Source organism: Papaver somniferum, chromosome 4 (genome assembly GCF_003573695.1).
Source record: "Papaver somniferum cultivar HN1 chromosome 4, ASM357369v1, whole genome shotgun sequence".
In the NCBI taxonomy this organism is placed as follows: Eukaryota; Viridiplantae; Streptophyta; class Magnoliopsida; order Ranunculales; family Papaveraceae; genus Papaver; species Papaver somniferum.
The window spans coordinates 147,101,927-147,115,697 of record NC_039361.1 but is presented as its reverse complement, the minus strand read 5'-3'; positions in this window follow the sequence as shown (position 1 = coordinate 147,115,697).

Here is a 13,771-nt window from a genome sequence, read left to right as displayed (position 1 = left end):
TGCAGAAAAACCACGGGACCTAGTCCAGATTGAACACACACTATATTAAGCCGCTACAGACACTAGCTGATGTAGGACATCTAAACCAAGTCACCCCCGTTTGAACATGAGAGTCAAACCTTATTCTAATTCTAGTATTACTTCTTAAATTATGATTTCCATATTCTAGAACTATTCTAGAACTTCTAGAACTTATTAAGTTTCCTAGTTTATTATGATTTCCTTTTTCTAGTTATATTACTTTTAGGAAATAGTAAAGTCTATATAAGAAGGCTTAGCATTGTAGGATTTCTACACATTCAACATTATTATCTTATTTGATTTATCAAAGATATTTTATTTAGTTATTGTTCTCTGGTTTTCTTATAGCTTTTGTGAATCTATTGATTTCACACTAGTTTTCACTACCTTTTGGATCCTTGATCCAAATTATTACGCTTCCGCTACGTTAAGTGGTACCAGAGCCTCGATTGAGAGCCTTCACTAACATGGGTGATAAGAAGATTGAAGACTTGAGGACTAGTTTGAAGAAGGACCTAGAAACTGATATGCAGGCAATGTCAATTACAATTGAAACAAAGTTAGATAAACGTTTTGAAGACTTAAAAGAAGAAATCAGAGGTATGTTTTCTACTAACTTGACAAGACAAGATGGAAAGAAGGTGATTGGAGAGTTACCTAAGACCCAATCTGAAACTATCCCCTACCCAACTTCCACCCTTCACAACACCACCACTCATCTTCAAACACCTTCAGCCACTTCCCAACCTTCTTCCAGCCATTACGCCTCCCTAAAAAAATCATATTATCATCCATTAAAATCCGCTCCATCATATTATTCTTGTCCACCTCACACAACCCCACAATTTGAATTCTTTGAAGATTTCAGCTCGTACTCTACTCCTCAAAACTTGCTCAAATTTTCTGCAAAGCAACAAGCAATTGATGTTGAATATTATGAGCCATATTATTATCCTCCACCACCTCGCCAGCAAAGGAACATGGGAAATCCACAAAACTATCGCCCCAAGATTATATAACCCCATTTGATGGACTCTTACACATTGAAGATTTCTTAGATTGGTTGTGTACAGTTGATCGCTTCCTTGCTTATATGCGCATACCTGAAGACCAACAAGTAGAGCTTGTTTCTTTCAAGTTTACTGGACCAGCTTCCTCATGGTGGGATCATCTTCAAATAGAACGAGCCAATCAAGGATTGTGACCAGTTCAATCCTGGACAGCCATGAAACAACTGTTGAAGAGAAGATTTCTTCCTCCGGACTACATGCAAACCTTGTTCATCAGTTTGCAAAACTATCGCCAAGGCAACCGCACAGTACAAGAGTATGTAACAGAATTTTCCCGTTTGTTATCTCGGAACCAGCTGAATGAGACGGTTGATCAAACAATTGGGCGGTTCATCAATGGACTTGATTGGAGTATACAAGAAGGGTTAGCTATTCAATAATATACTTCTCTTCACGCTGTCATTAATAATTCTCTAAAGATAGAATCTTTCATACTTTATCCACAACCATACCCAAAATCCTCATTCTTTTACCCTAGAAAACCTTCGTTTCAAAATTTTCCTAATAGGCAACAACCTTCTCCATTCCAGTCTCGTACTTCTCCTACTCCCACTACCACTACCACCCAACCATCTTCTTCCCAAACCCCACCCACCACAAAGACTCCACCACCTCCACCACAGCCTAGTAATGCTCCACCCATTAGACCAAAACCTCAAAACCCTTATGCATACCCAACTGAAAACAAGTGTTGTAAGTGTAAGCAACCAGGTCATACATCAAAGCAATGTATAAGTGGGCATACATTGATGACCGAAGAAGAGTCTACTGTGTATGAGGAAGAAAGTGAAGATGTTCATAGAAATATAGAAGATATACAAGCATATGCGGAGGAAGGAGATGAAAGTGATCGTGTCTCTTATGTTATTCGAAATATATTGTCCATTCCTCGTGTTGACTACCTAACCCATAATCGTCTATTCCGCACTCAATGTCATGTGCAAGACAAGATATGTGATGTGATCATTGACAATGGAAGTTGTCAAAATATTGTTTCATCTATATTGGTGTAAAATCTACAATTATCTACTCATTCACATCCTAAACCATACTCCATTGGTTGGATTGATGATAACAACAAGAAGAATGTAGATTCTCAATGTTTTGTGTCATTTAAAATTGGAGCATATAACGAGACAGTGGTTTGTGATGTTGTGGATAGTACTGCTTGCCACATATTACTTGGACGCCATGTCTATATGATATAGATGTCACTTATCGAGGTAAAGCTAATACGTATTCGTTCATGTAAAATGGTAGCAGAATCACATTGCAACCATATTGCGCAAAACCTAAGCCAAGTCTACAACAAGAAGAGAGTACGATGTTGGTTTCCCCGGATATCTTAGCAGATGCATAAGAATCAGGTATGATTTATACCTTAGTTGTACAACCTTCTACTCCTGAACTTCCTACAACTATTCCTACTCAAGTGAAGTATTTGCTAGATGAGTTTGCATATGTTTTACCATCTGATATGCTTGATTCTTTGCCACCTATGAGAAATATTCCACACCAAATAGATCTTATGTACGGTGCAAGTTTTCCTAACCCTCCCCACTACCGTATGAGACCTAAGGAGTATGATATACTTCGAGGTCAAGTGGATGAATTGTTGTCTAAAGGTTTCATACAACCTAGTTTGAGCACTTGTGTTGTTCCCGCTCTCCTTGTGCCTAAAAAGAATGGAACTTGGCGTATGTGTATCTTTAGTATAGCTGTTAACAAGATCACAATTCGTTATCGTTTTCCAATTCCAAGATTAGATGATATGCTTGATATGCTCTCCGGTGCCAAGATATTTTTGAAGATTGATCTTAAAAGCGGGTATCATCAAATAAGAATTCGACTTGGAGATGAATGGAAGACTGCATTTAAGACAAAGGATGGTCTCTTCGAGTGGATTGTTATGCCATTTGGATTGTCTGATGCTCCAGGTACATTCATGAGGCTTATGAATCAAGTTCTACAACCCTTCATTGGTAAGTTTGTTGTGGTTTATTTCGATGATATACTTATCTATTCGAAATCTGAAGAGGAACACCGTTCCCACTTGTGGGATGTTCTCAATTCCCTCAAAGAGAATGAATTATTTATCAATCTAAAGAAGTGTCAATTTTTCACTTCTAAGGTTCTGTTTTTGGGTTACGTTGTTTCTGCTGATGGTATTCAAGTAGATGATTCCTAAATCACAGCTATTCGTGATTGGCCTACTCCTAAGACAACCTCCAAAACTCGAAGTTTTCATGGTCTAGCTTCCTTTTACCGTCGATTTATAAGAGATTTAGGCTCTATTGCAGCCCTTATTACTGACAGTTGGAAGGATAAAAGGTTCGTATGGACGGATGAAGCTGAATCAAGCTTTCATTTACTCAAAGAAAGGCTTACTTCTGCTCCTATCCTTGCCCTACCTAATTTCAACAAGCTTTTTGAAGTACATTCTGATGCTTCTATATTAGGAGTTGGTGCTGTTTTGTCACAAGAAGGTAAACCTATTGAATTTCTTAGTGAAAAACTTACAAAAGATCGTCAAAAGTGGTCTACTTATGAGTTATAATTCTACGTGGTAATTCGTGCACTACGAAAATGGAGACATTATTTAATACACAAGGATTTTGTCTTGTACACTGATCACCAAAACCTCAAGTATATTCAGAATCAATCAAATCCAATATAATGCATGCTAATTGGATTTCTACCTTACAAGAATATACGTTCTCTATTCATCACAAGTCTGGTTTGAACAACAAAGTTGCTGATGCACTTAGCCTTTTCAATAATCATAGCGCTCGCGAGTTTCTCCTTGTCACCATCCATGCTGAAGTGATTTCTTTTGACTCTCTTAAGGAATTGTATCCTACCGATCCCGAATTTTCATTACTATGGCAGAAATGTTCTTCCAAGCAACAAGGTACGGGCAATTTTGCTTTACATAATGTTTTTTTTTCAAAGGTAGTCGTTCATGCATTCCCGATGGTTCCATTCGTGAACACCTTATTAAGGAGTTACATAGTAGTGGTCTTTCTGGCAATTTTGGGCGAGATAAAACTATATCTCTAGTCGAAGCTCGTTATTTTTGGAATTCTATCAAAAAGGATGTCCATGATTTTGTGCGACGTTGTATCGTTTGTCAACGAAGTAAGGGTCATGCACAAAAATACAGGATTATACATTCCTCTCCCGGTTCCAGATGCTCCTTGGGAAGATATATCAATGGATTTTATGCTAGGTTTACCAAGAACCCAAAGAGCTCATGATTCAGTTTTTGTGGTTGTTGATCGCTTTTCAGAAATGGCATACTTTATTCCTCGCAAGAAGACTATGGATGCTGTAACCAAAGCAAATCTTTTCTTCCGTGAGATAGTCTGTTTGCATGGAATTCCCAAGACCATTACTTCTGATCAAGACACTAAGTTCTTTAGTTGGTTTTGGAAGACACTTTGGACACGTCTCCAAACCAAATTGCAATTTAGTAACACAGCTCACCCTCAAACAGATGGGAAAACTGAAGTAGTAAACCGATCATTAGGGAATCTTATTCGTTGTTTATCTGGAGACAAGACACAACAGTTGGATTTATCTCTTGCTCTAGCTGAATTTTCCTACAATTTAGTTCCTAATCGATCCACAGGTTATGCACCTTTTCAAATCGTTTATTCTAAGGTTCCTAACTGAAAAAACGGGGGTCTAACAACCACATCCAATATTTCGATTAGCAATCTGTATGGTACCAAAGACCAATGTTCAAGTATCAATCAATTTCAATCAACAACCAAAAGTTGGATTTCCCAATTGATTGATTCAAACGCACAACCTGTGATATTTCAATTACATAACAAAATATAATGCGGAAAAGAAATAACACAGAAACCAGAAGTTTTTTTAACGAGAAAATCGCAAATGCAGAAAAACCCCGGGACCTAGTCCAAATTGAACATACACTGTATTAAGCCGCTACAGACACTAGCCTACTCCAATCTAACTTCGGTCTGGACTGTAGTTGAACCCCAACCAATCTCACACTGATCCAAGGTACAATTGCGCTCCTACGTCTCTGATCCCAGCAGGATACTATGCACTTGATTCCCTTAGCTGATCTCACCCACAACTAAGAGTTGCTACGACCCAAAGTCGAAGACTTTAATAAACAAATCTGTATCACACAGAAAAGTCTACGGTAATAGATAAATCTATCTCCCACAGAAATACCTACGAGTTTTTGTTCCATCTCTTGATAAATCAAGGTGATCAGGAACCAATTGATAAATCAGACTTATATTCCCGAAGAACAACTCAGTATTATCAATCACCTTATAATAATCTAAATCGTACGATGGCGAAACTAGATATTGTGGAATCACAAACGATGAGACGAAGATGTTTGTGACTACTTTTATATCTTTCCTATCGGAGAAATCAATCTCAAGTCAATCGTTACGATTGTACTTAGTACGATAGAAACAACAAGATCAAATCATACAACTACGAGAAAGTAGTATCGGCCTGGCTTCAGAATCCCAATGAAGTCTTCAAGTCATTAACCTACAGGGTCTCGGTAGAAACCTAAGGTTAAAGGAGAATCAACTCTAGCTAATACAACTAGTATCACATAGGAGGTGTGGGGATTAGGTTTCCCAGTTGCTAGAGTTCTCCCTTATATAGTCTTTCAAATAAGGGTTTGCAATCAATGTTAGCTTAGTAACAAAGCATTCAAAATTCACCGTTAGATGAAAACATGATTAGATTCAAGCTAATATCTTTCAACCGTTAGATCAAAACTTATCTTGTTACACACAAATGAAATGCACGGCTATCTAGGTTTGTGTAACCGTACCCAAACATGTACATCTAGTTGGTTCAACAGTAGTTAACCAAATGGTTAGCCATATGGGCACTTTCATATCAACCATATTCTTCTTTACCACAACTAGTTCAAATGACTCAAATGAACTAGTTAGAGAGTTGTTCAATTGTTTAGATATTTATAATAGACACAATTGAAACAAAAACGATTTGATTCACTCGAATTGATTCATGAACTTTATAGACACGGTTTGCAAACTTGCATTCCTTAGTTTATATAAGTTTAAGTTCACGAATAATCGTTTTTAGAAAATAACCAACTTAAGTACGCGGACTGGTACGCGAACTTAAGTACCCGGAATAAGTTTATAAATAGTTCACAAACTCCAGCAGATTTTCTCGGGAAGAGAACCTCCGACAGTACGCGGACTGGGTTCGCGGACTCTGTTTCGGTTTTCATGAGCAGCAAAGTACGCATACTTTGGTTCAAGGAATAAGGACTTATACATGTATGAGTTACCACGCAATGTTTATATCCAACAATGGTTATATAATCTAAACTCTCGTTTCAATCATTGAAACATTCTTATAGGACGTTATATAGTTGTTGTTCACAAACCATTTTTCGTCAAAGCCATTTTCAAGTGATTGAAACTAAACATGACTTTCGTCACTAGTAAAGATGAACTTGGCCAAAGCGAAAGCTTATCAACACATATTTCGAGAAATAGATAAGCGAGATAAACTTTTCTCGAAATAGGAATGTGTATAATCAAAGCCCATATAGAAAAACGACTTTTGTCTCAAGATAGGAGATAGAGTAGATAGACTTTTGAGTGATAGATAAGTTCAAGTCTCCACATACCTTTTAGTCGATGAAGTTCCACCAGTTCCTTGAGTAGTTCTTCGTATTTGTATGATGATCGTCATGGAGTCTTGAGCTCAACTACACTTTCTATCCTAGTCCGAGAATTAGCTAATAATATACTAGAAATAAAGCTTATAGTTTTGATCACTAACATTGACAAACATACTTGAGATAGAAACGCATGCGAGTTCGACCGAGAAGTGCTCTAACAATCTCCCCCTTAGTCAATTTTAGTGACAAAACTATCAATACATATGGAATACAAAAATGGATAAACAAACTTTTGTAGCTTCTCTTCCACATGCATGATCTTCTTGGTTCTTCAACATTACTCGAAATCTTCGTACTTCCAAGTACTCCAATGATCCCAAAGGTTGTAAGTTTAGTATCACCGTTGTTGAAAATCCATAGTCATAACAATGAGAAAACAAGAATTCTCAATCATTGTTATACAGTGTCATAGTATTACTGTACAACATCAAAGGTCAATCCAAGTACATATCAACTTTTTAGATGCCATCATATAGCTGAAGCTAAATGCATTCATCAAGGAGTTTATAAAGATATAAGATAACACCTATAATATTCCACATCCGCACTCCCCACAAAGATTTGGCAATTAAGTACAAGTTCAATTAAGAACTCTCCCCCATAATATGTCATTCCCGAAAGAACAACAAGAGCGATCTTACTTTCATAAGAAAAGAAGGATTTCTTTGGACATAACGAATCACATACGAATATGAATTTGAATCTAAAAATACTCAATTAAATTAACCACAAGCAAACCCATGATTAATTCAATCGGAATGCACAATTAAATTATCACAAGAGTGTGATCAATTCAACTGGTCATGCTCGACATAAGATAATTTACGGAGACGCACAGTATATACATAAAATATGGATCCGGGAAGATCAATACTGCGGAATAGACAAGGATTCATTCTATTTCCCATCACTATTTGCACAATAACATACAATAGACATAATCCTCGTGAACAAAAGTTCATCCTACCTTCCATCAATATTTACATAATGACATAATAGGCTTAAAACTTTTGTAATGTCAAAAGCTCATTCATTCTTTTATCAATACATGCATATCGACATATGAAAGACTTAACTTTTGACAAAGTATCGGACAATCATAGTTCACGGACGCAAACACACATATCCCATAAAAAGTTTGCAATATATAAAACCATAAAGATTAATACTGCAAAAATCACCTTCCAAACAATTTTTTTAGAATTTAATCAAATAAATCTAAATACAATAAAGATGAAAACATTGGACATAGCTATGTGTAATCACAATAATGGATATTCCAAACTCTAGTTATTCTTCCTAAAAACACAAGAATAAAATTCTAATAAGAAGATATACTAGACATTAAGACCTTTGAAGAATTATTTATCGTCCCCGAACTCCTTGTCATCAACAGTCATTGGGACATAAGGTTCATGAATATAGGAGTTAATATCAATAAACCTTCTTGACTGATGTCGAACCAGGGCCTTCTGAATCTCAAGAGTCTTGACAAAAACAACCTTTATCTGTTGAATCTCCTTTCGTGTCTCCTTCAATACTTCAAGAACATCAGAAAACTTCTGAGAATTTGAATGAATGGCTCTTGGCTTCCTCACATTCCTTCTTTTTCTTTTCAAAGTTGGAGGCAACGGATATTTCTCGTTTTCCTTCATGATCGATGACTTGACAATCATATTAACATCTTTTCCATCAGAAGACATAATACTTGGAGTATCCATAAGCGTATGGGTTTGTGAGAGGAAATCACAATTCAACTCAACAAGCAGTCTTAAGATAAAAGAAGTTTCAGGGAAGGAAAAAGGAATGTAGGGTTACGCAACCTTTAATAGGTTCATGCACGCACAATTCTGAACCCTAGAGAGAGTATTATTGTCGAGAATAACCCTTCTTTATTGATAGACAGGAAATTTCAATTTTGCATCAAAACAAAACTAAGAAAAGAAAAAAAAAAATTCCTAAAGCCTGAGAGGTGCACAACCTTGTCTCTTTTGATCAGGCACATGAGACAAGATCTACAAAACAACACAATCAAGTTGTGTTGCGGTGAACAATAATCCACCATGTTCCTCTTGAGAGGAATCTATAGACCTTTGTTATCAAAACGATTGGACCATGCTTTCTTCTCTAATGGTCTTGTTTTATCCTTGGAAACTAACTTCTTAGACGAAGATAAAATCTTACATACCTCAGCGGTCTTTTGAACAAGTTTGAGCTTGTTTGCTAATCGATTTGCTCTTCGTTGACATGTCTCAATTTGTGTTTGTACTTGTAACACTTTGATAGTTCATGACCTTTGAGAGAACAATATGAATACGTCAACCTTGAATATAACTCAGGCATCTGAGATGTGCAGGCTGCTAGACACATAGTTGAACCTGAAACATTATTCAAGGAGTTTCCAATAGAAAGGTCAGTTTTATCTTCCAGATTGGTTGAGTTTTCTTCTGAAAGAATATCAAGATTGGTATATGTATTGCTACAATTATCAAAATAAATATTTTCACAAAGAAGTGCAACACTTGATTTTTCGTCTTCATTAGAATCATAGTTGTCAGAAATTTCATCAAGAGTTGCAGCAAGACCTTTGTTCCCAGTGTATTTCTTTCGATTTAGACACTCATTTGCAAAATGACCAAAGCCTTTACACTTAAAGCACTGATTCATATCCTCGTCATCAGTTTCATTATTATCCCTATTTTTAGGAGGAACACGATTATGTGGTTTATCTGATGACTTGGATTTATCTCTGGAGAACCTTTTACTTCTCTTCAAAAGAAGATCCCTAAACTGTCTTGTGATCAATGAGACTGACTTTTCAAGATCTTCATCTGATCAGTCATCCTCAGACAGATCATCTTCAGAGCAGTAAACACTTTTACTTTTGTCAAGTAATTTAGTGTTCTTTAGTTCTTTGAAAGCAACATCCTTACTGGACTTGGACGTGTGCTCATGATCAAAGATCTTTAGCTTCCAAACCAGAGTATTTATGGACAGCGTTGCGAGATTATTTCCTTCAAAGATGGCATGCTTCTTAGAATCGTATATAGATGGCAACGATCTGAGAATTTTTATCACAATGTTTACCCAATGCAAAAGATGCATTAACAATTTCAGACACTTTGTGATTAAACTCATCAAATGTTTCTTCATCTTCCATACGAAGGTTTTCCTAATCAGAATTTAGATTTTGAAGTCTAGCTTCTTTCTCACTGATATTTCCTTAGAATACGGTTTCTAAGATATCTCAGGCTTCTTTAGACTTAGTGCGCGTAGTCACATGGTACTGAAGATCTGGGGTAATGGCATGTATGATAGCATTTAACAATATCTACCAATATACTTAGGTATAGATACATCGCCTTCTGTATTAACCGGAGGATCATATCCATTAACAACACGTACCCATGTTTGAAAATCACGATCTTAAAGAAAAGCACGCATAGCAATTTTCCACCACAAGTATTTTGAGCCATCGAAGACTGGTGGTACGTTTATGGAGATAGAATTCATGTCCATAGAGTCAGATCGCTACAAACACAGACTTGTAAGGTCTTTAAACGTGTTTTCCTACTCTGATACCAATAGAAAAAACGGGGGTCTAACAACCACATCCAATATTTCGATTAGCAATCTGTATGGACTAACTCCAATATACTTTTAAGATAATCAACTAGACAGTCAGACTCAATCTTAATAAAAGTATATCAAAGAGCGATATCTCCCTTTCTCAATTCAATACTTACTCAAGCAAATAGAAATCTGCGAGTCTAGTTGAATACAAGAGAAATCACTTGAACGGTACCAAAGACCAATGTTCAAGTATCAATCAATGTAAATCAACAACCAAAGGTTGGATATTCTAATTGATTGATTCAAACGCACAATCTGTGATATTTCAATTATATAAAAAAATATAATGCGGAAAAGAAATAACACAGACACCAGAAGTTTTGTTAACGAGGAAACTGCAAATGCATAAAAACCCCGGGACCTAGTCCAGATTGAACACACACTGTATTAAGCCGCTACAGATACTAGCCTACTACAAACTATCTTCAGTATGGACTGTAGTTGAACCCCAATCAATCTCACACTAATCCAAGGTATAGTTGCGCTCCTACGTCTTTGATCCTAGCAGGATACTACGCACTTGATTCCCTTAGCTGATCTCACCCACAACTAAGAGTTTCTACGACCCAAAGTCGGAGACTTTAATAAACAAATCTGTATCACACATAAAAGTCTACGGTAATATATAAATCTGTCGCCCACGGAAATACCTATGAGTTTTTTTTCCGTCTTTTGATAAATCAAGGTGAACAGGAACCAATTGATAAACCAGACTTATATTCCGAAGAACAGCTCAGTATTATCAATCACCTCACAATAATTTAAATCGTATGATGGGGAAACTAGATATTGTGGAATCAAAAACGATGAGACGAAGATGTTTGTGACTACTTTTATATCTTGCCTACCGGAGAAATCAATATCAAGTCAATCCTTACGATTGTACTTAGTACGATAGAAACAGCAAGATCAGATCACAGAACTACGAGAAAGTAATATCGGTCTGGCTTCACAATCCCAATGAAGTCTTCAAGTCGTTAACCTGCAAGGTCTCGGTAGAAACCTAAGGTTAAAGGAGAATCGACTCTAGCTAATACAACTAGTATCACACATGAGGTGTGGGGATTAGGTTTCCCAGTTTCTAGAGTTTTCCCTTATATAGTTTTTCAAATCAGGGTTTGCAATCAATGTTATCTTAGTAACAAAGCATTCAATATTCATCATTAGATGAAAACTTGATTAGATTCAATCTAATATCTTTCAACCGTTAGATCGAAACTTAGCTTGTTACACACAAATGAAATGCACGTTTATCTAGGTTTGTGTAACCGTACCCAAACATGTACATCTAGTTGGTTCAACAGTAGTTAACCAAATGGTTAGCCATATGAGCACTTTCATATCAACCATATTCTTCTTTACCACAACTAGTTCAAATGACTCAAATGAACTAGTTAGCCAATAAAGAGGTACTAAGAATCTAAATCATTTACTTCAACATTCAATTAAGAAATCTGCTACAAAACTTAACCCAAAACTAGCCCCACTCAGAAATATATATACAGGAACTCATCTCAAATGATACATATACAATAGTCATTTGGTTTGCAAATAGAATATACAACATAATAAACATAGCATAAGTAATCTAACGAACGGACTCAACTCCTTGAAGCTTTTGCTGCACGACTCTGATCTGTCTCTGAAACTGAAAGTGGGAATGAATGAGCACATCATCCCTAAAAGGGGTGCCCAGTAGGAATAACATTTAACTTTCAAGTAATCATGACAAGATTTGGAAAACAATAATGTTTTCCCAAACATTAAAAAGTGACAAAGTCACTGAAATAAACAAACATGTATATGGACAAACTCCTTCTTCAAACAATATATAATATTCGTGCTAACCACACTCATTAGCTATTGATATCACCAAGACCATGATGACCCACTCTAAGCAATAAAATATGAATTCATGTAGATATAAATGTGAAGGAGCGTATCCTATATACCACAAGTGGAAATTCGTATTTCCCATAACAATTCATATGACAAACAAACATTATAATCCCTTTCCAAACCATGGAAAGATTAACAAAATCAACAGAAGTATAGTAAAGCAGTTTAAACAAAGCATGGAATGCACACTAGACAATGCATGTGTTTGTTAAGCATAAACTTTGTAGAAGAAACAATAATGGTTACAAAAGAGTCAAATGTATTCCCACCTCTTTTGATGACAAGCCACGCCTACCTCGAGATCCACGATCCACTGGTTCATCCTTTGAATCGATCGTTGTTAATATAGACTAACTATTAATCACACAAGAACTCTAAAAATCTAGACAAAATGGCTCATACAAGAATCATACATGTCTATCTAACAGTTCTAAGCCCATTTAAGGTTCTACATCTTTTATTTATCTATCTTTAGCTTAGCTAAGGTTTACTAATTGAATTGGGTTGGTTCTATAGCCTATTAGATAAGTCTTGTGAATATCTACAACTTTGTAGAAGAAGCCAAAGGTTAATTCGGACCATAAGGGTCCAAATATTCAAAATATAAATACTAGGTCTAAGCCCAAGTCCACTAAACTGACCCCTTAATCTAAGGCCCGGTCCAACTAAGTCAACTAACGGTCAAAGTGACGGTCAAGGGTCAACTAACAGTAAACGTCAATCAACAGAGTCAAGGCCAGGTCAAAGTTCAGGGTCAAATCTGGTCACACGAGTCAACTCAGTTTAATAGGGTCAACTGATTCGACTCAGTCATATAGACTAAGTCAGCTAGAGTCAAAACTCTTGCACATGCCAGAGCCAAATGCTCAGGCCAAAGAACATTAAGGCACAATCAATGTGCAACAACCAATACTCTTAACTATAATTCAAATTACAATCTATATAAACAGAAATCTATAATTCAATACATTTGTAATTTAAGCCTACCTGCAATAGCAGTTCCAATCTTTTACAACAAACTCTAACAGCAACTAGCACCAATTCATTCTCTCTGCAAAATATTACACTCACCTAACTCTTAACTACCATTCGGACATCAAAACTCAACAACTTCAAGCCTGCAATTACCTTTACAATCTGAACTTCATAACCACTAATCACAAGGCCTGCACAACTCAACTGCGACTCATCCAACAGTTCATCATTGACTCAGCTCTTCTCTGCAAGTTCTGCCCTTTCACTTTCTTGATCACCTGCAACTCCAATATCCTCAACTCCTACATCAATCTAAGTTCATCTCAAAGCATACACTGCCTGCACCATTATTCAATCTCATCTTCACTAGCTCAACATCATCATCATAAATCCTAAAAACAGAAACCCTAATTTTACTCCCCCTGATTCACCACAAAACCTTAACAATCAT